This window comes from Nipponia nippon, unplaced genomic scaffold (assembly GCF_047370975.1).
Source record: "Nipponia nippon isolate SJK-2023a ecotype South Korea unplaced genomic scaffold, ASM4737097v1 scaffold_5, whole genome shotgun sequence".
NCBI classification, from domain to species: domain Eukaryota; kingdom Metazoa; phylum Chordata; class Aves; order Pelecaniformes; family Threskiornithidae; genus Nipponia; species Nipponia nippon.
The window spans coordinates 59,683,755-59,709,427 of record NW_028262369.1 but is presented as its reverse complement, the minus strand read 5'-3'; the positions used below and the strand labels follow the sequence as shown (position 1 = coordinate 59,709,427).

The 25,673-nt window shown below is 45.3% G+C and overlaps 1 protein-coding gene across 17 annotated transcripts in view; it reads right to left on the bottom strand.

Moving 5' to 3' along the window:
• ACKR3 (atypical chemokine receptor 3) overlaps positions 1-25,673 on the bottom strand; it is a 48,327-nt gene that overhangs the window by 13,552 nt on the left and 9,102 nt on the right. For 2 of the 17 annotated variants that reach the window (XM_087734101.1, XM_087734102.1), the window contains exons 3-6: positions 24,721-24,792; positions 21,757-21,830; positions 868-1,343; positions 474-657 (exon numbers count right to left, since the gene is read on the bottom strand). The gene's annotated coding sequence lies outside the window, so the exon portion shown is untranslated. Of the gene's footprint in view, positions 1-117; positions 324-473; positions 658-867; positions 1,774-5,309; positions 5,394-10,589; positions 10,715-15,093; positions 15,251-21,756; positions 21,831-24,689; positions 24,793-25,673 lie in introns of all 17 variants that reach the window. The other 15 variants (XM_087734104.1, XM_087734106.1, XM_087734109.1 and 12 more) reach the window with 13 other exon arrangements.

Genomic DNA, 25,673 nt, shown 5'->3' with positions numbered 1-25,673 from the left:
CGGGAAGGTCTTCAGCACACATATAAGTTTCCATACGTGACCATGTCCTTCCTCTGTGACAACTCGCCAAAGCAGTTTATTCCAGAGGAACAAGACGAGAAGATAGCTTAAGCTTACTTCACTGAGAGGGTGGTCAGTCACTGGAATAGGCTCTCCGGGGAAGTGGTCATTGCATGAAGCCTGTCTGAGTTCAAGGAGCATCTGGACAACACTCTTAGTCATATGGTTTAGTTTTAGGTAGTCCTGCGAGGAGCAGGGAGTTGGACTCAATGATCCTTATGGGTCCCTTCCAACTCGAGATATTCCATGATTCTGTGATTCTACTGCACAAAATAACAGTGACTGTTGAGCAGCTCTTGCACTCTTGCACCATAAATGCACCATTCATGCCAGTTTGACCATGTCACACTCAACCAGCTCAGACACAGAAAACTCAACTTGGCTCATCAGAAAAGATGGGATTTGCTTATCACCTGAATTGCAAAGGACGCTGTGCACAAGAGAGCACACACATGCAATCTCCTGCTGGACTTCTCACGTTTTTCCTTCCTTTTGCCAACCCAGCTATCTTGATAAAATCTTTCCCATCCATCCCAATGAGGTGTGAAATTTGACGCATCATTGCTCCCACTGACAAAACTGCACAGAGGACTGTTCCTAGGTAATTAAATAACCAGATAAAATAAAAAAGAGCTGATGAAACATTAACCATGAACAGTCAAAACAACAAAGTCAGCACACACAAACCACGAAGACTCTTTATGCAACATTAAATCAGTTGTACGTTATTTATGTATTTGCCGTAAATGTATTCAACTACCTGCTTGAGATGAAAAAACACTAATAAGGCTGTATTTTTCTCCATACCTGGGCCAGGTTCCCAGTTGAGACAAGGAGTTTATACTAGCCAAACACCGGGACAATTTTAGTTTCTGTAGAAATCCTTGTTGCTGGGGTCCTTAATATTGGCTTTAGGTGCAAGGCACACTGGCGGCAGCTCACAGCCCAATACTGTAGGAAGCCAGACAGGTCTTAGACTGCTCAAATTATCCAATGCAAGCAGAAGGAGGAGGCAGCCTGTGCTTTAGCTTCTGTCCAGGGCCCCTGGAAAGTTAAGCCTAACCCATTACACTACTACTTCTTTTTCCATAGAAGAAATACACAGTCTTTTGTACTAAACATAAGGCTGCCTTCTTCTGAAGGAAGATTTATCATCTAGGATAAATTCATGAGTTCATTCCAATTTTGTCCCAAGTCTTCAAAGCAGTGTTTTTACTTCATGATGCAATATCAGTTGGTTCTGCCTCTGTGCCAGGCAGTCCTCACAAGACATCCCACTTTTCCTAAAAAAAAAAAACAAAAACAAAACCAGAAAAACCCCACACGAATGCAGATCATCTCATCAGTTACTTAAAGCCTGCACACCGAATTCCACGCATGCATGTTACAGCCATGCAAACACATATGTAAGGAGCTGAGACCAGCTTCTCTTCAAACAACAAACACCAGGAATGCAATCAATGACATTGTTTAATACAGAGAAGTGACTGGTGGATGACAAAATCTGCTGTGAGTTGCCCCAGGAGAGGACCCAGCTCTGAAATAAGAAGGATGGCTCAGTTGCCTTCCCCACGCCAACAGGGACTCCGTTGTACTGAGCTGAAACCTTGAACTCATTACAATGTCACTCTGTCTTTGGATGCGATATCCTGTGGGGGAATCTTCTGGGAATGTATTTTGGTTCAGACTTGGGTCAAGGAGAGTTAACTTGACCTGAAAATAAATCCAGGCAATCTCAAGCTGAAGAGCTATTGACTACTGTTTGCAATACAATAAAGTGAGGAGATCAAACTCGGCTGAAACCCAGGGTTAACATAAATCCAAGCAGAAAGGGGAACAAAAAAATTCATTCACCACCATGACAAAGGGGACATTTTTTTGCATTGGTAGAATTCAGAGCAGGAAGCGCTTCCCAGGCAGCATTTTTAGTGTCCCATATGGTAAGTGCGTGCTGTTTAGCTGTACTGGTATCTTCAACAGACTGGCAGTAAGATAAGAGGTACGCAACTGTATATGTGTGTGAAAAACATCTTGTGGGCTTCCCCCCCCCCCCTTTTTTTTAACGTCACTAGATGGAGTTCCTCTGCTCGCATACAGGGCAGCTTTTGTGAGAGGTATTTTATATGGATCCCCAAGGAAAGATCTCAGCGGACGGGCTCTGAGCACTATTGTGCGCACGTGTGCGTAATAACTCTCAGCAACTTTCAGTTTATGGTCCAGGAGAAACGGTGGTTGTACTCGCTGCAGCTCCAAGATTAAATCCTGCTCCTGGCTCATGCTAAGGGGAGTTGTACTATTACCTTCACCGAAGCTAGCCTTTCTCCTCTTCCAGAAGTTTTTTTTTTTAATGTTTGTTGGATAAAGCAATTTTTCAACCAGCTGATACTTCCCAGGTCTGTACTGCAAGGGAGCCTGAGAGATGCTCCCTACCCACGCTGCAATATATCCTCAGAAAAAAGTAGAAAATCCTCCCCCCCAACTCTCCTCCTTCCCAGACCTCAGATCCAGAAGCAGCAGTTTGACTCACCAGCCCTTTGCCCAGACCCGTAACACATACCCCACTCAAATTTTCCAGCTTCTCAATGTGGCTGGAGCTGCTGGTTGACCAGCAAATACTCAGGAGGATCCTCTATCCACCCAGCAGTCAAACCACAGTAATTTGGTAATTTTACCAAAGTTAACACTTTAAGAGTGCAAAGCCGTCTTACAAGGATCCAACACATACAACCCCCAAACAAGTCATGGATAGTAACAAGATTTAGTCGTCCTTGAACATCACCTTTTATTGCGCCTGATGAGTGTCCCCAGAGCTATCCCCAGCTTGAGCTTAGCTGGGGTTGTTTAGCCTGGAGAAGAGGAGGCTGAGGGGAGACCTTATTGCTCTCTACAACTACCTGAAAGGAGGTTGTAGCGAGGTGGGGGTTGGTCTCTTCTCCCAAGTAACAAGCGACAGGACGAGAGGAAACGGCCTCAAGCTGCGCCAGGGGAGGTTTAAGTTGGATATTAGGAAAAACTTCTTCACTGAAAGGGCAGTCAGGCACTGAACAGGCTGCCCAGGGAAGTGGTTGAGTCTCCATCCCTGGAGGTATTCAGGAGATGGGTAGACATGGTGCTTGAGGACATGGTTTAGTGGTGGACTTGGCAGTGCTAGGTTAACGGTTGGACTTGATGATCTTAAGGGTCTTTTCCAACCTTAACGATTCTATGATTTCCAACCTAGAACAGCTGGTTAATCTCAGGATAAACATTAAATGTAGTTTAGTCCTTCTGCTGGCATTCATTATCCACCCCATTTTGCAATAAGGATCTGGTCAAATCCCTCTAGTCTTTCCAGTCCCTTTCCATCATCCCCTTCTCTCAAGCATGCAAAGGGACATCTTCTGCGCTTTGCCAGGGAAAATGCAGAGCAGCTCAGCTCATTGCAGCACAAAGATGCATGGGGCTGTACCCAGGAGCCCTGGCAACATGGACAGGGCAGGAGCTTCACCAAGGACGCATCAACTCAGACAAGACAAAACTACCTCAATGCAGACAAGTCTGCCCAGGGTACCTGCTTACCACAGAGATTGGCTTCATCTCCTTTAAGGCATGAGCGCCACATTCCCCATCTGAGTGCAACTATTTCTAAACACAGCCCAGGGAAAGCTACATATTTATTTTTTTTATTTCACTACAACCCCTTTTATTAACCAACTTGTGCTCTAATGTAAATGATCCCCTTTTTATGGAACAAATTACGCTGCTTCTTCCCATCTCCCACTGTGATTGCACAATTCCTGGTCAGATTGTATAATGTTTGATCTAAAAATGTATAAACTCCACTAAACAAAGCTGCAATAGTAAGTGGAATAGTAAGTCAAGACTCCAACCTCTCTAGGAAAAAAAAAGGTAGGTTTGACAAAGTAACATACTAAGAGAGCCTGGGAGTCTTTCAGATGAAATAAAGTATTTTGAGAGGGACTCAATATTCAAACTCAGCATTTCACATCTACACTCTTTAAAACTGTCAGGAACTTCACCCCTGACTCAAGTGAAATCTTCGCAAATTGGGATTTCTTTTACCATTGTGTGAAAATTAACACTTTCAATTGCAATTAGCAGTGCCACAGCCCTGCTCACGCTTTTGCTCTAAAAACAAGTCACACATGAATATTCACAGCCAACCAATGCCATCTAACAGTAGCTTTCTAGTACAGGCATTCCCAGCACACGTCTCTCCTCCAGATTAGCAATGAGAGAAGGCAGGCACAGATCAGTCTCCCTACAGTGGCTTTACAGGCAGGTGCCCAACCACCGGTGATCTCAGGGAGCTCTGGGATGATCTCTTCTCATCTAACCAGCAGTGCTGTGGGGATTGCACTGCTGAGGACAAGTCTAGGGGTTATATGCATGGAAGCACAAGTATTTTTTAATAGATGCATCTTTCCTTCATGAAAAATATCCGTCACCACAGCACCTCTGCTTCTCAGCCCCTATCTTCCCTGAGACATGTATGTGCAGGACCAACTTAACCCTCCTTTTTAACAATCAGTTCCATCTACAACAGCAAAAACATGAGGAAAACCAGTCCTGGAGATTTCCCGCCCATCAGCAGAGGTCACAGTGAGGAGGGGACCTGCACAGTTTTTTTATCTATTACATGCCCCTTCTCTGCTCAGGTATCAAGTGCACTGCAGTCAAAGTATCTGAGCCCTTTCTGCATGGCATGACAGCTAGCACCAATAAAACTAATTGGAAGAGGGGTTGAATTATTGATTTTAGTATCATAAGTCTGATGGAGAAGGAGTTAAGCGATTCTTTTAATGCACCAAACAGTATCCAACTTAAAGCTGCGGCCATTTCAACTCCATCTCTCCTGACTGGTGCAATTAAGCCTGGACCAGAAGAAGCAGGACAAGAAATGCAAAAAAGGGAAGTCACTAAGGAGAAGGGGGTGGAAAAAACCCCGGTACTACCTCACAGATAGTCACATTTCAAAGCACATGAAGAAACCCCTAGCGAAGCAGTGAAAGCCAAGCATTCCTTCTTAAAAACATAAAAAGTTAAGAGCTCAGTTACAAGACTTCCCAGTGCACACTGACATGCTACCAACCAGACTTGGACCAGAGACTCTGCCTAGAGCTTTAAAAATGCAAGTAAAATATCATCCCTTGGTGGTGTTTCATCCCCAAGCCAGTCTGAAGTCATCCACAGAATCTGATGGGTGGTGTTACATATGATTTACTGGAAAGCCAAAGAAGCCACCTTACTCCACCCTTTGCATGCAGGATGGCCCATCCTCTCCTCCTTCTGCAGGACCTTTCATTTCCAGGGTCTGCTCCATCACCTTTCAGCTGCACCAAGTTCATGAGGCAGAAAAGAAAAAGAAAAGTAATTGTGTTCCAAGCATGATATTACTGGCACTTGTCAAAGAGAAAAAAAAAAAAAAAACAGATTTCCCGAGGCTCCTTTCCACTCTCTAAATAGCCAAAAAGTTGTTCTCCACCCAAATAGCTTTCAAATGAAAGGCCAGAAAGAAATTTGGAGCTGATTTCAAGTCTATCGGCATAAATTGGTGGGAACCCTTGCTGTCCTCAAGGAAGCCAGGAGAGCGGAAAGCAGAGAATCACACTCCTCTAAGTTTAAAATATTTACTTAAAACTGAACGCCAGAAAGGTGAACAAAAAATAATGTTTGAAAAGAGAGGGTGGCGATTTAAGGGACAGAAAGAAAGCTTACAGCGTCATGGGATAAATTTAACATGTCTCATCTGAAACAAATTGAGAACTGATTAGGCACCCAAAATGAAACAAACACCTAAGCTGTTTATTAACTCCTACTTATGGCATTAGAGGAAATTCAGTTTTAAAAGCAAGTTGCGGATAGCTCTGCAAAATGCCTTCTCACTTTGCAGATAGTTTTATAAGGACGAATCAAGTACTAAATTTTTCACCACCAGTTGTTTTGCTTGGCTTTCTTAAAAAAAACAATCAATCAAACAAAAACCCCAACAACGCCTTGCATTGCCTAATAGAAACTTCAGGCTAGCTCTGGAAAATTCCCTGGCCCACCAATAGTGCTGGTGGGGAGCTTTACAACAGGGGGGTGTTCGATGGGGGGGGGGGGGGGAATCAAACACTTAAGTTTTCATGTTGGGTTTCATGGAAATATTTCAGTCTTCCAGCAGGGGGGAAAAAAAAAAAAAAAAAAAAATCGAAGGAATGACGTCTTAATTTTCAGGCAAGGTTAAGTCATCATTTGGTCTAGATCAACTGCTACTCCCCACCCTTTGCGGGTGAAGCTTTCTGCTGGAGCTCCATTAACATGATTCATCCAACTTTCTCCCAGGAGAGACATTGCTTCATTGGCATCCCTCCTGTATCTTGAGAAACACAGTCCAGCCAGAGGAGAACAGAGGCAGCTGCTCCAAGTGGATCACTTTTTTCTTGCACAGGCCCATCATGTTTCTTGCACAGAAACAGGAGGAGTTAATCATGTTCTTGACAAGAACAAAAAAAGATACATTTGTTTTTTAAGCCAGGCCGCAATGATGAGAGTTAAGATGCTGATGTCAACCACAGCAGTGTAATCAGCACACACCCACAACTGGCTCCAGAAGCAAGGGAGGGTTATTTATGAATTATTACATGAAGCCAGGAGACAAAAACTGCAAGCAGCAGGACAGCCACCAGGCCAGCTGCAATTTCTGCTGGTCAGTCTAAATCCTCTGGATCCCTGAACAAGCTATTAATGGCCAGATGGATGAAAGCAGGGTCAAAAGGCACTTCCAATAGGTCTGCAACATCTTCACTGAGCACTTAATTGTTCAAGGCAAGAGGCTCACACATCAAGGATGACTGGTCGTGTGAAACAGATGTTACACACGCTTTTGGGGCTCTCGTGGTTTTTCAAGGCAGGCATTTTGTTTTATTCTTCAAGATTTGGGCATGAAGTATTTATTAGCACAGACAGGTGTTTGGTTAGCAGGGACAGCCAGCCACGGTAGGGCAAACATCTGGAGCCCATGATCAGTCTCTTCAGAAAAACTTCTTGTGCAAGCGAGGACACGCTGGGAGGTCATAAGCAAAACAAGAACGAATTTCACTCACTGGGACTCATAATTGGTCTCACAAGCATGCACAGTATGTTTGCACAGAGCAAAAGGTACTGCTTACTGTGTTTGTGCTGTAACTATCAATAATGCTTTGTGATTGCCCAGGAGTTCAGGGCAGGTCAACATGCCATGAACAATTCCTTTCCTACAGAGATCAATGTTCTGCCGTGACTGGTATTTACTTTATGCCGTGAGCGATACAACCACTACCAGTTTTGCATCAGCTAATATAAGCAGACGGGGGTGGGGAGAGCGGCGCTGATGATATCTCAACGCCTTGAGTTTTGTTTTGTCAAAGGACCATGATGCCCTGCCTTACCTACAAGAATTTGCTGGCATTCGGTAGGCACGCCTGGAAGAGTGGTTAGCTAGAAATCCCAATGTCAAGACAGAAATAAATATTATTTCTCTTTGTTTACTTACTGAACAGCAATCTCTTGGTCTCCCCACTCAAGAAAAACATGCCCTTGTAAGATTTCCACCAGCATTTACATCCTCGTAACAAATCCACAGATTAACACAGGACTTTAACAGGGGAACACAGCCAGATGAAGTGGCTACAAGTGTTTTCAAGGTCATTATGGTTAAAAAATACATAATACAGATGATAAGGAGCACTGGGAAAGCACAGTGGCAGTTTAGAGAAACGACTAAAGACAAAACAGCATATCTGATGTGCTCATTCAAAGTCCCAGATGGTCAGTATCTTGGGGAGCTGTTACGCTGAGCTTCGAGACTCTAGCACAGTAAAGTCCCTGCAGGTGCCTGTCATTTTAGAAGTCAACAGAGCACTCTTCCAGCAAATTTCATGCGAGGCTTCTCTCAAATAATGGAAAACAAAGCCATTCATTTATTCTCAAAAATTATCTGGGATGACATAAGACTTCCTCACCAGCAAGAAGCAACTGAAGCTTTTCATCCTTTGCATACATTTGGTCATTGAGGTCTTCACCGAGTTACACCTGAAACTCCACACTTGGGACAGTCACTTTTGACATCCATTAGGACCTGATGCTACCAGCTCAACATGAAACAGCCCATCAAGTACTTAATGAGAAAGAGGGTAAAACAACACTACTGAGAGTCAAAACATAGCTCTGCTGAAGATAATACAAGTTATGTTTGTCCAAACCATCCAAGGTTAGACCTGGACAAACATACTCTTACCACTGATTGTCAAGCTGTATAGTTTTGAAACACAACTGATTACGTCCACAGAGAATTACACTATTTGAGAAAAGGAATTGCTCACCAAGACTAGCACAGAAAAACCTAAGCTCTTCGTTGCTTCTGTGGTTGAGTCCCACCAGCAGCAGTTGCAACTTGGCAGAGACAGTCCTCTCTACAAAACCCTCTGCTTCTCAGAGGAGCAACAGGACCATTAAGTCTTTCACCTGTACCTCATCACCGGGATACACATTAGCACAAACTGGGGGATGTAAGCACTGATGCTAATTGGTCTTAGCAGGTTTGGCTCACACCTGCCTAGATTTTTACTAGGTCAGGTGAGCAGCTAACTTCAGAGCATGAGCCACAACACAGCAAGGAGGGATTCCAGTGGGGACCCCAGGAAGCAAAATTACTATGTTTATAGCCTTTTCAGGAGCTTCAGTGGCACACACTTGCCACACAGGTTCAGGAAAATTTTAGACTTATCATTTCTATCTTCCTTTTCTCCTTCCCACAGACGATACAAGGGTTTTCCTATGAGCCTGGCGCATGTCAGCGCCATCTGTAAGCACCCTCATTCCTGGGTATTTACAAATGGTTTATTGCATAGCTGAAAAACATGAGAAGAAATAAATTACAAAGCATCTTGAGTGCTCATGCACTCCCATGAGGCACTTACGATACTCATAGGAATAATTTACAACTGCATTATAAAATCCCTTGTCCTTTAAAGTGACGCTGATGCTGCAGAAAAATATAAATCAATACTGCAGAGGGCTTTCAAAACAGCTGTTACTTAGGGTTTATAAGTGGGCTATGCTGTCCAAGTGAAACGTGGAGGTTGCATGCCTACAAACCAGCTACGATTCTTCCTTTCTGTGGGCTTTAGGCTATCAAATCAAATGCAGAAATAACTTCAAAAAGGGTTCAGAAGATGTAGGCGCACCCCAAGAACCTGAGAAATTGTGCCTGCTCTTACAGACACAAAGCCATCTGAACTACTGAGGAGCAGAAAAGCTTTAACACATGGAGAGTTATAGGCTTTTGGTGACACAGAGCTATTGGCAGCTGCCCAACTCATTATGCCCAGCCATCCTTTGAAGGCTATCATTTTGTGAAACAGAAATCAATACCCCACACACTGCTACAAGCCGAGACAGGGGGTCATGACATTATATCACCAGCAAAGCGAAGAACGAAGGGATACGTGGCAGCCCCAGGTGCAGCCGGTTCCCCTTCGGCGCGGGATAACGCGCAGGTAGGAAGCACAGCGTTGGTTGATCCTGTAATCCGGAGCAAAGGAGGGGAACTCCTAACACAATACCTCGAGCTTACTGCTGCAGATCTGGGTAGCGTCAGGAAGCCTGGACTGCGGTCCCTCCAGGCTAGCACAAAGGCAGATGCTGCTGATGGGTATTTGTAATAGCCTTGTGTGGCCAAGCTGACAACATCAGCCCGGTGTCAGACCAATGACTCTTAAAAGCACTGCCTCCACTCAAAAACAACAATTTAATACAAGAGCATTCCCTTATCATGAGAATATCACCACCAAGGAAATGCACCTTTAAGTGAAGCGTTTTAATATTGATCAACTTGTGTTAGCAATGGATGAAAAAAAGCTTTAATCACATCCAACAGGATCACTGTTGTTCCAAGTCTTTGGATCTCTTTGTTGCCGTATCAAGACACTACACAGACCCACCGGGCTTGTACCCCTCAATGCCGGAGGCTGGCTCCAGCCACTTTTCCTCACTGTCTAAGAAATTATCACAGGGGACTTCATGCAATTAGGCCTCAAAAATGGGGATGTCAGTCCTCCAGGGGAACTAAGCCTGCCTCATGAAAGCTACTGCAGCCTTTGCTTTCGCTGCACGAGGTGTTTCTTTTACCTTGAGGATTCATATCAAAGCAAGACACTAGTCAAGACGCAGCAAGCCACTGTAGTTTTTACCTCTTTGTAGCTTGTGAAGGTGAATGTCAGTGGAAGAAAATCTCAGAGGTGACCAGGCACAGAGATAGCCATCTAAAGTTACATACCTTGGTACAAGAAAAATAAAAAACCCACCCCTATGTTTTTAGTAAAAGCAAACCTGGTCTCTCTCAGCAACAGGACTCCATTTAGAAATCGGCAACGGGAGCGTAATGAGCTGCACAAAGCCAGCCATCTCACACGTCACCATTTCTCCCCACAGACTGAAACCTCTCTCAGGATCCACCACCTTTTTACGACCTGGCTGAAACACTGCCCATCCCAGGGACGCTATACCTTTCAGTCACCATTTGCATTTTCCTCTTAGGTGGCCTGGTGAAGGATTTTTTTTTAAGGCGATGTTTCTCAGGGTAGCTCTAGCGTCTTATGGGATTCGAGGTACATGCTGCAAATTGCTGATCCTGCACACAAGAAATAACAGGGGGAGGATGTATAGGGATAATATTTGTACTGAATGTATGTTTTCCGAGAGCGTACTTAAAAACCAGCTGTGTAAGCAAAGCGAGTAAGCAGAAGTATCTCTGGTGAAGCCCAGCTCTGCAGCATGTAGGCTGGAGGTCACTGGAGAACAAGGTGGATGGTGGGTGAGAGGAATTTAGGGCTCTGGATAGCGCTCTCATTTTTCCTGCTCATTCCATTCCTGACGGTCCCTAATCTGTGCAATCTCAGCTTGCAGAACAAACATGGGGCATCCCCAAATCAAAAAACCTGCAATGGTACGACTGCTTTAAAAAAATGCTACTGAACCCAGGCTGCTGCATCTGGCATGTTCAGCCTATCTGGATAGGAACTAGTGCTGCAGTGAGAGGTGTTGTCTGAATCGAGATGATGCTTCCTCCATTTCAGCAGCCACCTCTTACTCAGCCCATGTTGAAATCCCAAGGCTGACATGATTAGGGAGAGGAGACGCCAGTTCTCACTTCACCACTCCCCTTAGCATCTTCCCCTAAAAAGTCTAAGGCTTATGACTTGGCCAAAACATATCTTGCATTCACTCTGGTTATGAAAAGCAGCAACAAATTGAGAGATGGAGTAGAATGGAGGTTTTCTAAAAGAATCAGCCTCATAAAGCTTTCAAAAGTTGCAGCTGACATTCCCACTGGAAAGATCCAAGCCATTTCTAAAAAAGCACCTGGAAGGCAAACAGTTCTATCTAGACAAAAAACTACAGGTTGCATTTTGGATGGGCTGGACTGCCACAGCATATACTTCACAGGCAATTTATGCCTATGCAACATCGTTCATCTAGAGCATCCATCACTCCTCCAACTACCCAGGCATCCCAGAAAATGTGGTCCAATCCCTCCTTTTTCTTCCTGGATATGGCATTCATTCTGAACTGAAAAGAAAAGAAAAGCTAAATATCTATCAGCTTGAATGACTGCAGGGTTTCACTGCAGAGGTTTTATCCAAAACATTTCCTAAACATCTTCACTCAGCAAAATAGGGCTGATGTTTTAACTTCTTATTACGCTTTAAATTTTTATTGCATCTCTGAAATGGAGGCACCATAAAAAAGGCTAGTCTTAATCCATTTCTTCCCTAACCCTGTGTTCAGGGGAAACTACAGAAAGAACTAAAACAAAAATTTACAGATAAAAACCATATTTAGCTTTATACAGGGGTAAAGCTTTTCATTGCTGGACAACTGTTTTGACTCAGACGTTTCCCTACTATGGCTGATGCAAAAAATACCTGCAAAATTTTCCTTTCTTTTTTAGTCTGGATATTAAATGCCAGTGGTACAGAGGATACCAACATTTGTAAAATCTGCATCCCTTCTGGCCCTCACCAATAAGCAGAAATTGTCAGAAAACAAGAAAGAAAATGAGAAATTGATTCTTGGCTGAACTACAATTAAGTTGTAGCTTTCCCTTAACTTCCGGAGCTTTATTACACAGATTTTATTTGATGAAATCAATTATACGGTACACTAGAGATAAGTTAGTGAATTAGCTTTGCTTATGCTAGTGCCTGTCACTTCAGGGTGAGTTTTGCCTGGCAGAGAAGATGGGGAGAAGGTGTGGTATTTAATGTGATTTGTTAAGGCAGGAATGTGCCTCATTATTCTAGGACGGGAAGATGGCTGCAGGGAGGCTTCCACAGACGAGAGCAGAGCTCCTCACGACCATCACCCGCGGCATCTGGATGCTAGTCTCTGCACAGTCTAACAGAAGCACTGCTCATCCACTAACGTATTTTTCCAAAGCCCACAGTACATAAGTTTTTTTTGACATTTTCAACACTGGAGGGGGTGGGAAGATGTCAACATCTTCTGGAGCTTTTGGTTGTTTCTTTTTTTTTTTTTCTTGGGCTGACTTTGGGCTGATTATTTAGTTTTATTATTACCAGTTCTAGTTAATATTGATTCAGAACAATAAAACCAGCAGTAGAATACTGGAAAAGGGTATGACAGAGCCAGAAAATCTGCTTGTGCCAGTAGAGACAAATTGTTTTCCTCTCTTCTAAGAATGGTTCAGCCACCTTAACAGAGCATTAAGTGCAGGAAAAGAAGAAAGGACAGATTTTCACAGTTGCTATTAACCTATGTCATCTTGAGATCCTTGAGAACTAATCCTCTCTGGACAGGGCTGAGAGCCTTACAGTACTCATTTGACACTGGACAAATCAAAGGCAAGTCCAAAGGCTTCACCTGATTTCCGAAGGGGACAATTACCTGCTAATGATGCTTGTTGCAAGGCACACAGTCACACTGAGCTGGACACAAAGCTTAGAAAGCACAACGGTGCTGGCACCAGAGATAGGTGCCACCTTTCCTTTACATTCATTACTCAGAGACTGCTAATAAACTGGATACCAGGGAGAGCAGCGGTCTCATACCCCATCCTGCAAAACACCGCATTCTCTGGTCCTGATCCAGCAAACATACACATGGAACAGCTTTCTCATACCACTGGTGTTGGGTAAAGTGATGGCCACCATGCATGACGTATTGCAGGAAGACGTTGTGGGTGACTAAGTCCCCAAAACACTAAATCTGTAAGAGGGTCCGGTGGTCCATGCTGAGCTTATTGGAATCAACACACAGAAATCCTTTAAAACGAAAAGAAATTGCTCGAGCGTCCTGTTGCGAACTAAGTTTTTGGAACCTTCCTGCATCACTTGATAAAGCAATACATGTCCAGAAAAAGAAAAACCAAATGAGCAAAATGAAAACCAAGGCTTTGTTTGCTTTAGCAAAGGAACCAGCCCCCAGAAGTGAAACCTTATCCTGTGCCTCTAACAGGCTAGATTCCCGTCTTCACCTTGCTCCTAGACTTTCCTCCACCAAGGCTGTCTCTGGAGGTTCCTCCTCCGGCCACATGAAAGGCTTTTTGCACCCCTCCATGGTACCAGCCTTTAATACAGCCTGAAAGTCAGACCAATGTTTAGTTCCCTTCCTGCTAGATCCGAGCTCAAGCTGCTGAGCTTTAAGCCTCCAACACAGACAGAGAGCCTAAATGTACCGTGAAGAGATCTGGAAACAGAGGCACTTAGGACTTTCATAAATGGAGATTTACTTAATTTGAAACTCAACTCAACATCAGATTTCTGCTGTACCTAAAGTAAATATTATACATTAATGGAGGAAACATGGGGTTTTTTTTTCATAAAAATAAACACACAAGACATTTAAAAGCTACAACCCTTAGCTTTCTAAGCATTGTTTCTAATAAATTGTATACCTACCCGTTTTCAGGCATGGAAATGCATTAGACTGGGGAAAAGAAAAAAAAAAAAAGAAAAAAAAAAAAAAAAAAAAAAAAAAAAGAGACTGTTCCAGAGCTACACAGCCTTGTTCTCCAGCTTCGTGGAAATGATGCTGAGTTCAGACTGCCCAAAGCGAGACACATCAGGGAAGTTCCTATAGCTTGGCACTGCATAGGTGCCTGTGACAGGCAAGCTCACGCCTACCCACGGCATACTGCTGGGGCACATGTAAGTGGATGAACCAGGCAGGGTGTGGGGAGCAAGGCTGAGAAGGTGGTGGAAATTTGAAACAAAAAAAGAAAGAAAAATCAAAGCTTCCTGACCAGGCTCCCAGCTGATATCAAATACCAGCGCCAGCTGGTTGCTAGTGGATATAGTCCATACAAAAATGAGAGGTCTGGTTTCTGTAATTCACAGCAAGAGTGAATGGACTAAGCCCCACAAATGCAACGACTGAAGCTGTCTTTGGGGAAAGCATTTGCAAGGCCAGCTGACTCTTCTTTCCACGCGCCGGCGAGGGACACCTGCTTATCGCCAGCACTCCTGCGCTGGCCAAGGACAGCGCGTGATGGCACGTGGTGCCAGAGGCTGGTGCCTGCAGACAGGGAGCGGGCACTCACGTTTCTCTGACAGCAGAAAGTAATACAAATCCCCATGGATTGCATCCATCTGCACCTATTTGCAAGTGTTTTAACCTCATTTCACTCACCGCTGCAAGTTATTCTTATATGTTTCACCTTCAGAGGCTTTCCCACCATCTACAATAGCATTTCTCACAGGTCCCATCCTGCTGACCTTTCTGTTATCCTACTCCCCCACCTGTATTTATGGACGTCACCTGTAAAATACAGTCTAAGGCAGATCTCCATGACCTATCTGCACCATAGAAAAATTCCTCATGCTAACATTAGACATGCTTGAATTACCAAGAAAATGAAAACAGGCCACGGGAAAGAAGTGGGCTGTGGGAAAAGATGGAGAAGTAACGCTAAGCAACCATGCCAAGTCACGGCCGGCCACATCCCATCCCATTAGCTGTGTTTGAAGGTCCCTCGTGTCAAAATCGCACCTCTGTAGCAAAGGAAGAATCCGTCATGCCCAGTCCTACAGTACTTTGGGCTATTTTGTTGGGCGCAGGCTCCTTCGATGCACCGGCAGCCAGCAGCTATGTCCACGACTCCACTGCTTTGCACCAGGAGAACCTGGAAACCACCGAAGGCTCGGTCCTGTAAAATCAATGCTTTCAAAGATGCTTTACAAAGTGACTATGCAATTCTGGGAAAGCAGTTTGGATAGGAATTAAATGAATTTTGTTTCGTATTAAAAAATTGGAAAGTTCTCATAAAAGTTATAAAATTCCTGAAAAAAAACCCCAAAACTCACTGTTTCCAAAACAAGCTTGTTTTCCCCATTGCCAGTTCTAACACAAACACCAGGAAAGATTCCAGCACTGATACAAGCAACTCTCTTACCCACCTCATAAAAATGGCTGAGAGTGAGAAAATAAGTTCATTTTCTTTTCTTCTAATATCTCCTCAGCCCCCTTTTGTGCTTGAGGATCTCAGGATACAGCGCAGAGGTGAAGAGAATACCGATAATGCCCTTTTAAGGTTGAGTAAATTGATGCATTGAAGAGTTTCTGTGATTTACCCAAGCAGAACCATAATCCCAATTTATTTGCATGTGAAATACTATCTCCCAAATTAACCTAGCCAGTTGAAAATATGATCTGTGGGGGGCAGGGGGGAACTATCATTTAGTATACGTATATTTATATTTCCTAGCTCAAGGGCGTATAAAACTATTTCTAATACTCATTATGCCCATTTCATTAATGTATTTTTAATACTGTGATGTAGTTTAGTATTTTTTCATTGTTAATGCTCTTAATGGTCCATCTCCTCCAAGCACCCCTTCAGAAGAACATGAGCTGCAGGAGAGAAAACCACAGCAACTCTGCAGTGGTCCAAAAAAAAAAAAAAAAAAAAAAAAAAAAAAAAAAATCAGCCTTTGGCTCTTGGTAGGTTAATTAACTGAGAAATGAGGAGGACCTGCTTCCCAGGACAGGCTATTTGCTCCCCACCACATAAACTAGAAGGGTCTCTTATGTTAGGGGACCTTCTATCAGTTGTTCCTAAGCTCTCCAGATCTGACCACACTGCCACACTGTAGTCTTCAACGTAATATGGAAAGAAATAAAGTGACCACCTTCAAAATAGCTCCACAGATTAAAACCCTGGGAGAAGACACTCAAGAAACATTAAAGGTCAGATTTAAATCCACAAATATAATGAAATGCACAGTTACAGATGAAACTCCTTCCTTAACACACTGGACCAAATTCAACACTGCCACAAACCACCCAGCAGATGAACCTGGCCCAGCTATGGCTCAGCTCTCCAGTCCTAATGAAAGCTCATCCATGGTTTGAACCCAGCAACAATTAACCTTGACAGGGGGAGATAAGATTCAAGTTTCAAAGAACAGAGAGTTTACTGGGTTTTTGTGTGCTTTCATGAGGCTTTGATTATTATTTTAATGCAGTTGTTTGTAGTTTAATTTCCTTTCCCCCCCCCCTCCCCCCTCCTTAATGGTCACATTGAAAAGATAAAAGTCTATGCACTCATGGTAGGAGCCAAAGGATGGCCGAAGTCCAACCTACCTCCACCCCACCGCACTCATCTGATACGCTTCCAGAGAAGGGGGAAAATCAAACAAATAGATGCTGTGGATAGGTTAGGACTGACTCGCCTCAGACTTTTTGGAAAAGGGAAAAGAACTCATTAGGCCAAAAGGAAAGCCAAAAGTAGTTATGAGCGCGCTCTTTTAGGGGACTAAAATAAGAAGCCAACAGATCTTTACATACTTCCCAGCAGGAAGCCTACAGTCATCCATAACACTGCTGATAGCCCTCCATGCTTGGCAAGGTTCCCATTCAACCATCTGGAGCTCATCCATCGAGGTGCAACTCTGAGGAAGGAGACTGAACGCCTGGCAAAGGTGTTCAGATAGCAGCTGGGAAGAGGGTTTTGACTCCCAAGCTTCGGCGCAGTTTCACTTGACAGCAACTGAGGGTACATCTCTTCTGCAGATGGTGCAGCTGCGGATGGCGCAGGCAGGCCTAGGCTAACTTTAAGATAACTAGCAATCGCTGCTGACAGTGGCAGCAGAGTTCAGCACGTGCATTGAAACCCTCCCGAGAGGCTAGGCAAGTAGTTGGGCCGTTCACCCAAGCGGCTGCTGCACTTTTATTGGTACCAAAGCTAGTTAAAGCCAGTTCACGCCGTGTCTCCAGGAACCACAAAGCCACCGCAGCTCCTGCATCATAGAGGAATACCTGCATCACTTCTGTTCTCACCAGCTGACGTTTTGATCTTGCTGATGTCTTCAGCAGAGCTCCATCCCACTCAGGGCCAGGAGTTTGCTCTGTGCCTCTGTCTCTCCTTTGAAGGTAGCAGAGATATTCACCCTCCTCGAGGGCTGTTAATGAGAGCGTGTTCTCTAGCTAGGGGGAAGTACAGCTCTGAAGCCTCTACCAGAGCTTTTTCAGACAATGCAGCCATGGGAGGTCTTTAAATAAGAGGAAAGAATCAAAGATGGGGAGTGACCTGGTCAAATCAGCTGGGGAAGAAGATGTAGGGGGGAGGTGGGAGAGAGCAAGCGCACTGGAAGCATTGCAGTTTTCTTTCCGTGTCCATTGGATGGCAAATAGCAGTGGCATGAGTTCACAAGTGCTCTCAATATTGGCAAATGCCACATAGAAGCACTCGCCATCTATGCTGTCAGAAAACGTGCCATCAGCATAAGAGAAAAGCAAACTACAGTGTAATATAATGCATACCTATATGCTATTTATAGCCTCTCCCGACACACATACACACGCTTGTGTCCCTGTGGTATTTTCTTGGCTACACTTACAACCCCTGCTTTGCATTCACAGAGCATGTACTGAAAACAGCCATTAAGTTAAACATATAGACTTTGTTTCTCTTATCCTAAAGTTAACTTGGAGGACACCTTGCTGGAGGTGAGGGGAGCAGGGGGAAAAAAAAAAGCAGAAGAATGAAAAAGGGACATGTTTTTTGCCGTGAAGCCACCACTAGAGCACGTAACAGACACCCATTGCACTAATGAAAAGATAGCCTAGGTTGATCTGTTCCTCCCCAACACATGCCTCCATGTGAAGATGAAGCTGCCACGCTGCTTTGCTGCCACATCTACCCTTCCAGCCCACTCCCATACCTCCTCCCCATGGAAGCCCTCAAAGATGCAACTCGCCTACCTTCAAGTAAGGCTCAGTCCTCTCTTACCCACAGCAGCTCCTCAAGACTTTTTCCTGTACTTTTAGGTATTTTGTTCTTTGTTAGCATGCTGTAGGCACACTCATTCCTCTCCTTAAAGCTCCTGCAGCTCTCCGGCCTCATGCTAGAGCGACGACTTTTACTCTTTGACCACCACATTCAGCCGGAACCTGGGAAGCTCTTTTTCCAAGGGCTGTATAGAGCCCATGACTGCAACACGGCTTTTAAAGCATATTGCTTTCACTGAGACGCTAATCAAAGTTAAAGCAGAGCTTGTTTTCTAAATAGCAATCCTACAAGGATCTGCTACTACAATTTATGTCACCTGGCAGAGGAGATGGGGGGCAGGAGGGGGATGAGGAGGGCAAGACCCAGGGATGCACCTGGCCAAGCCCTGAAGAAAAGATGCACCTACAGGCAGAACTCAGCCTCCTCCCAGAGCCTGAAATGGCACCAAACCCACAGCTGAATCGTGTCTTATTTCAGATTTTCAGCCACTAGATCAACAGGCAAAGGCACAAGGGCACAGTAATAATATACAGTCTGACCTGCCCCAGATTTTTTGAACTACCCTGGAAAGCTACTGCAAGGGCTTTAGGAAAAAAAACCCTCCCAATAACACAGAAGAGCCAGGTTTTGATATTGTGTGCATCATGGTCTGGCTCGTAGCAAGTCACCAACCTCGGACAAAAACTGGTTAGAGGGGGAAAGTCTTGCTAGTGACCCTGGAGCCTCTAAAAAGGGAAAAGAATAGGGCATCACACCTCCAGAAAAAACAAGACACACTAACAAACTGATTGCACACAGCTCCCAAGACATAAACGAGCCATGGGCAGACTCGATTTTTATGAAGGAATCGGTAATGGTTTAGTACAGACCTAAAGAAATAGCTCCTGGGGCCAAACCACCAAACCAAGACTAAAATATACCACAGCTTGTGAAACCTTGCAGAGCAGCGCTCAGACCTGCTGCTGAGCACAGGATGATTCAGCCTCTGCCACATCCTCCCCTTTATAGCTTTAAAGTGCCATCCGAGCACAGCTTTTTTCCTGCTGCTTGATGCTTTCAGATCCTTGACCTGGTAATGATATCACATCTGCTAACTATTATCAGAGGAGGAGAAAGGCTCTCCCCTCCCCACTTCCCCTCATACGCAAGCTGGTGTGAACCCAGAGCGGCCGGTGTTGTGTCTGTGAGAGCTGAAAGCCGTCAGGGTATAATTCAAACAAATCAGATCTAATCACCCTTATCAGAAGGGTGACAGAAATCAGCAAAATTGAGAGGCTACAAAAATACAAGCCAGGGAGGTATTTCGCAATGGGCACAGAAAGCCAACACCTCTGAAGAGCTCTTTTCCTGGAGAGATCCCACCCCACAGGGGACATGAGCCCACAGCGGGACATGGATGAAGATCAGTGTCTCTGCAGGTTCGATGAAGATCAGTGTCTCTGCAGGTTCTTTGCCATCTTTTGCAGACCTAAAAACCATTATTTCCCAAACTCTGCTGCTGGAAGACGGGTATGAGACACAGAGGGTTGTGTTCCAGAATCCCCTGTGGTTCCTAAATTTTGGACAAAGTTGTCACAAAACCACTACAGTTGGACAGACACCACGCTGAACAGATACTTAATAGGTGCAATGATGTCCAAACAAAACATGGAGACCGATCCAGGTGCTGCAGAGGTGACCGCAAGTCTTATTTTCGTCACGAACCTCCCCAGCCCAGGGCTGGACCCTGGCACAGGCACACAGCTGGAGATGAGGGCTTCCTGTGACCGGGACCCCACTCTAGACAATACAGTCCTGGGTGTTCAGAGAAGCACAATGGGGCTGTAAGTGTCAATCCTATATCTGCATGTAGCAGTATCCCACAGCTGGTTCTCCTTTGCCTGGTCAGCAAGCCATCGCCAGCCCCTGATCCCAAATCAGCCAGCTCAATGGCACCGTACCGTAACGGGAACAGTCCCTGACAGGTTTCCTGCCTTGGGCTGCCTGTACTTTCTGAACCAGGGTTGCGATGAGATTTTTCAGCTCCAGAGGAACCACCTGGAGTCCTTGGCCAGCTAAAGAAGAACCTCTGCCCTCATGTGACTCACCTTCCCATCGCAGAAAAGCCTGAGAAGCATTTAGGGGAAGAGCATTTTGCAGGATGAGGAGCATACGAGTACGCAGACAGACAGGGAACTTCCTGACACACACCCCGTAACTGTCTGTTAGTCACGACGGCTGCTGAGCCCTGACCTCCCTCCAGCGAGCGTGACGCAAAACAAAGCTCCACTTACCGATTTCAACACCAACAGTGAATGTCATGCAGCAACGGAAAAATAAGGGTTGGAAAAGACCTCAGGAGGTCAGCTAGTCCAGCCCTGTGCCCCATGGAAGAGTCAGCGCTGTATTGTCCCCATCAGGCACACGTCTAACCTGTTCTGAAAGGCCTCTGGTGATAAAAGCAACATATTCTAGGCTTTTGCTATTTATATAATGATTTTGAGCACTACTTGAAGAATGGAGGGCACAGAGGGGAATAGCTGCATAATAGCCGAACACTGAATTACAGAAATGTTGCAGGACCGGGGGGGAAGCTGCTGAATAGATAAGCATATCTCAGCCAGGCATCAGTGAAAAATGTAAGGACAGGACCACCAGCAAGGTAACAAGGGCATGAGAGTGGAATGCTCCAACATATATGGCCAGGCCACCTGGCAGGGCTGTGACATCTGGCAGAGCCAGCAGGGACTGACCCTCCTTGCAGGTACAGACCTCGGTGCCGCCCAGATCCTGCAACCACTGCCTCCCACAGAAGCTGGTCCAACATCCTTCTCGGGGATTAAAAAACAGATAAATAAAAAATAAAGACGTGTTCTCAGCTGCACAGGACAGGGTGTTTCAGCAAGATGACGGTCTGGGCATATTTACACAAACACACAGACTGTTGAAAAGAACAGTGGAAACGCTTTGCAAAAAATCCCATTAGCAAATAACAGGATTTCTGGGAGCACCATCTGTGCACCACATTGAACACTTGCCCCAGAGCATGGAGACTAAAGCACATTGCATACAGAAACCCAGACAAAAGAATATACAATAATACACAAAGGCAGGGAGAGCACATATAGGGTGGGGAAGAAGCCAGAAGAGACTTTTTCCTCCCCATCCTCACAATACCCGAATCCCATTCCCTTCACAGCCTCCCCACAACAGTTCCTGAGGCATCTCACGTCCCTTCTGTGCCCACTGTGAGGCCCCGTGATGCTGCTACAGAAGGGGAAAAAGCCTTATCATGAATGAGAATCAGCTGGCAAACCAAAACGGTTCAGTGTGAGGTGACGCAGAGGTCTAATATTGAAAACGTTTCTTTTCCTCAAGTGTTTTCCAAGGATGTCTCCCATATTTCTAAGCCAAGAGGTTACCTGGAAAAGGCTCTGTCTCACCTGTGAGCTTCTTCAGCTCCACCTCAGCAGAAAGAGCTCTGGGAAAGTCCAGGAGTAGCCACACTGGAGTAACTCTGAAACGAAGCAAGAGAGGATTTGGTAAGAGTGGGTTTTAGAGAGCGAAACAAACCCAACTTTACAAATCAGAAGTTTGAATGAGCCATCTCCAGTGACTCTCAAGCACCCCTTCACGCTTCCAAATGCCTCCCTTTTTGTCTGTCCTCCCAAGGGCTCTTCAACAGCATCCTCCGAAACAGCTATTACAGCAATTACTGCAATTAATTGATTTGCATATCCCCAAAGTCCCATCATTAGTGCAACACAGCCAAGCGTGTTAGTGTTTAATAATATCAATCAACAATTATTCATAACATCCTGCCCCAGCAGACCTAAATATAGAGACAAGCATTCATGTGAAAACAAAAAGGAGGGGGGAAAAAAAACCAGCAGCTAAACAAAAGAATTAATTTAGAACAGAATTAGGATCATAGAAACAAGACAGACAAGAGACAAGGTCAGATGTCTCGCTCTCAGCTCATGAGACTCTCGTAACTTGCCTGCTCTCAGTTACTTAGCTAGCTGCAACTAAATAAAGTGATTTTCTCCTTGCGGTAAATAGCCAGCAAGCCACAATGAGCGTACACAGTGAGGCAGAAACGCGAAGAGAGGACTTCCATAGCCTGCTGGCCCCAGTTCAGAAAAGCACTTCAGCAAAAGCTCGAGAGGGTCTGCATTCAGGACAACACTTAAGCACATGCTGAAATTTAAGTACGTGCTTAAATCCTGTTCCTTCTCCGGCCAGGCGCTAGTAAAAGAGAAAAGCTGCTATCCAGTTTTCCAAGGATGTTTAGCAATACAAGCTGCACCTCTTAGGGACCATATGCTCTTCGCTAACCTCTGGATTCAGAGCCAAAGCTTGTTTGCTTAATGCGTGAGCCCTTCAGGACACGAGCAGTCCTTTCGTGCTGGGACAGGAGAGCACATCGCACCAACAAGAGAGCCCAGAGGTACCATCTGCCTGGAAATAGCATACAACACAAGCCAGTGGGAAAACTAGCATTAAGGCTGCTTTTTATCAGTGCATTAGGTCCAAAACTAAACTAAGCCTTTAATTAAACCTGGGACCTTGTTAATGACACAGGCAATTTCAGTGAGGGAACCACATCTAACCAAGCCATAGCTCAAGAGCCAGAAACCCATGCTACTGATACAAATCTGCTGCATTTCACACATCAAGAGGGAGACACGACCGCCTCAGCCTGGTCTCCCGTCCCTGTGATGCAGCACCCAAAATTTAGGCATTTGCCATTTCTTGTGGCCCTTTCTCCTCTTGTTATGGGACCTCCTCCCCTCCAGTGCAGGAACAAGCTGGTCCACAACCTGTCCACACACTACATGTGCCTAGGACCACAGTACTCTACTGTAGGAGAGTGAATACCTGGACAAGGAGCCTTGCCAGAAGGTACATTTCCCGGCTGCAGTCACGCAAGGAGATGTGAGGCCAGTATGAGACCATCAACCCTGACATGACTCCGCACGCACGTGAGGACATCAGAGAGCTGACAGATCTTCACCATCCAGTGTGTTTTGCATGGCTCAGATACGCCCAGATCCCACCTGCCCTCTGATCCCACATATGCTGCTTCATCGCTCACTCCAGTGAGGGTCTCCATCACCACCTTCAACAGCAGGAGGAGGTCCTTCCAAGAGCCCAGCATCAGATTACATTAATGTAATTAACAGATATGTTAACACACACGCTGATCAAGCAAAGAGAATGGTATCTTGCTCTGAAACAGCCGCCAAGCAAAATTCAGACGTTCAGCTCCTCCACTGGTATAAATGGATGGAGTACAGTGGGCACCAAAGGCAATGACTTTGTTTGCACCACTGGAGGAGCTGGCATGACTACGGTGATACAAAGCCACAGCCTTGCTGCAAGTCACAGCTTTTCACTGAACTGGTGAGTCCTGCTTTGAGAACGCATCTTTATTTATTAAGTAGGCCAGGAGCAGCTCAACGGGTGCTTCCCACTCTCGTGGATGTGGCCAGACAGCTGATAGGGCAGTGATGTCTTCAGCCTTCATCACTCACTACATCCCAATCATTTGGCAGTGCCCCAGGCTGTGGCTCCAAAGCCATCTTAATCTTCCATCATCCTCACCCAGCGCATCCCAAGATCCCACAGACGGCTCCACCGGCACAACTGCAAGGCAGCAAAAAGTCCAGAAATAGCAGATGGCAGCTGAAGGAAGGACCTGGCTGTCAAGACGAATGTCCCTGCAAGCGTGGGTGTGGGGAAGGAGCAGCTCTGCCTGCTCATCTCACTCTCTGACACTGAGACAAGCTCTCCAGCACAGGTTTCCCTCTGCTTTGGCTCTATCGATCTCGCAGCTGCTATAGAACTATACTCCAACACTCCAGCTTGAGAAAGAGGACACCCCACTTCCCAGCTTGGCACCCAGGGCTCACACTAAGAGCAACCACCAGCTACCAACTGCAGACTAAACAAGGTGGGGTTTGGGGGTTTTTTTGGTTGATTGGTTGGTTTTTATGCTGCCCACAGTCTGGACACCTAATTAGAGACACTCAGCATGAAATCTCCTATTCCTATTTCTTTCATACCCCTCCCTGCCTCATCAGTGCTGATGCTGGGGGAGATATTGCACCTTGATGGTAGGAAGGAATAAAATGCAACGTCTTGTTAGCAGCACTCTAAATAGAAAAGAAATAAATAAGGTTTTAAAGCCCCCTTGCCTCTTGCTGGCCTTCTAACTTCCCCCACTGCCTGCAACCACACACAACATGCTGGGAGGCGTGCCCAAGAAATGAACTGCCGAAAGCACGAGCAGGAAGCAAGGCAAACTGCGATTGCAGCAAGCCACTTCAAAAAGGCTTTGGTTTTACTCAGAATCACTTGAAAGGAAACTTGCCGCTCACGGATGTTGATCTTTCGTCTTTTACCTGTTGTAAAAGAAATACTGGTCTCATTGTCTCTGTTTTTCTTGGGCAAAAAGGGTTTCTGGAAGGCAGCATCTAAAAGCAAAACACAAATAGGAAATATAAATGCTTCCTTAAAACCATATTTGGTTTCTTTGTGAAAACACCCAGCAGCTTTCGCTGCCTCCCAACAGCAATTGATAGATTTTACAGGAAAATTAAGACCTTAGTGGCCACAACGCTGTTTTGCAGAATAACATGGAAGGGGAAATCCAAAAAAACTACATGCACAAGGCTGAAGACCTAGAGAGAGGTTTGCCTGGGGCAAACATCTCCTAACTGCTGTAATTACCGTGAAAGGTCATCAAGGACACCTCCCTATGCAAGCTAGAAAAATTCAGGTAAGCATTTCACATGGTTAGTGCAGCTTTCTTAGTAAATGTAACAAAGCTCTGACATCATGCCATACGAGATGATATCAGCAAACAGGCATTTTCTCGGAAAGCACATGCATAAGAAAGCTGAGGACATTAAGCCTGTTCCAACTCCTTGCTATCTTGGCTCTTCAACACAGCCATTAAAAAGCAAGTTCAAACCAACCGAAACACCGGGTAAAAAGGAAAGGCTGCACATGCAGGACTTCGCAATGACACAGCCACGTCCTGGAAGGAGTACAAGAGAGTTCAGTCTGCAGATATAATTGGATTTAAGAGACATATTCCTCCCGGGTGCTGGCTTTTGAGAGGTTATCGTGTCCCACCCCCAGCCCGGGAGGGTCCCCATGCATCCCATGCTCCAGCAAAGGTCAGCTCGTGCCTGCTCTCCTGCCCGCAGTGCCTATGGGGTACTGCCCTCCCACAGCCAGCTAATGACACGCAGGCTACGGGCTGCTTGCTCCACGGTTCAGGGACAGCGTGTGCTCCTCTTGCACACGGACGTTGACACACGCCAACACGCTGCTCTGCATTTTTTTGTGT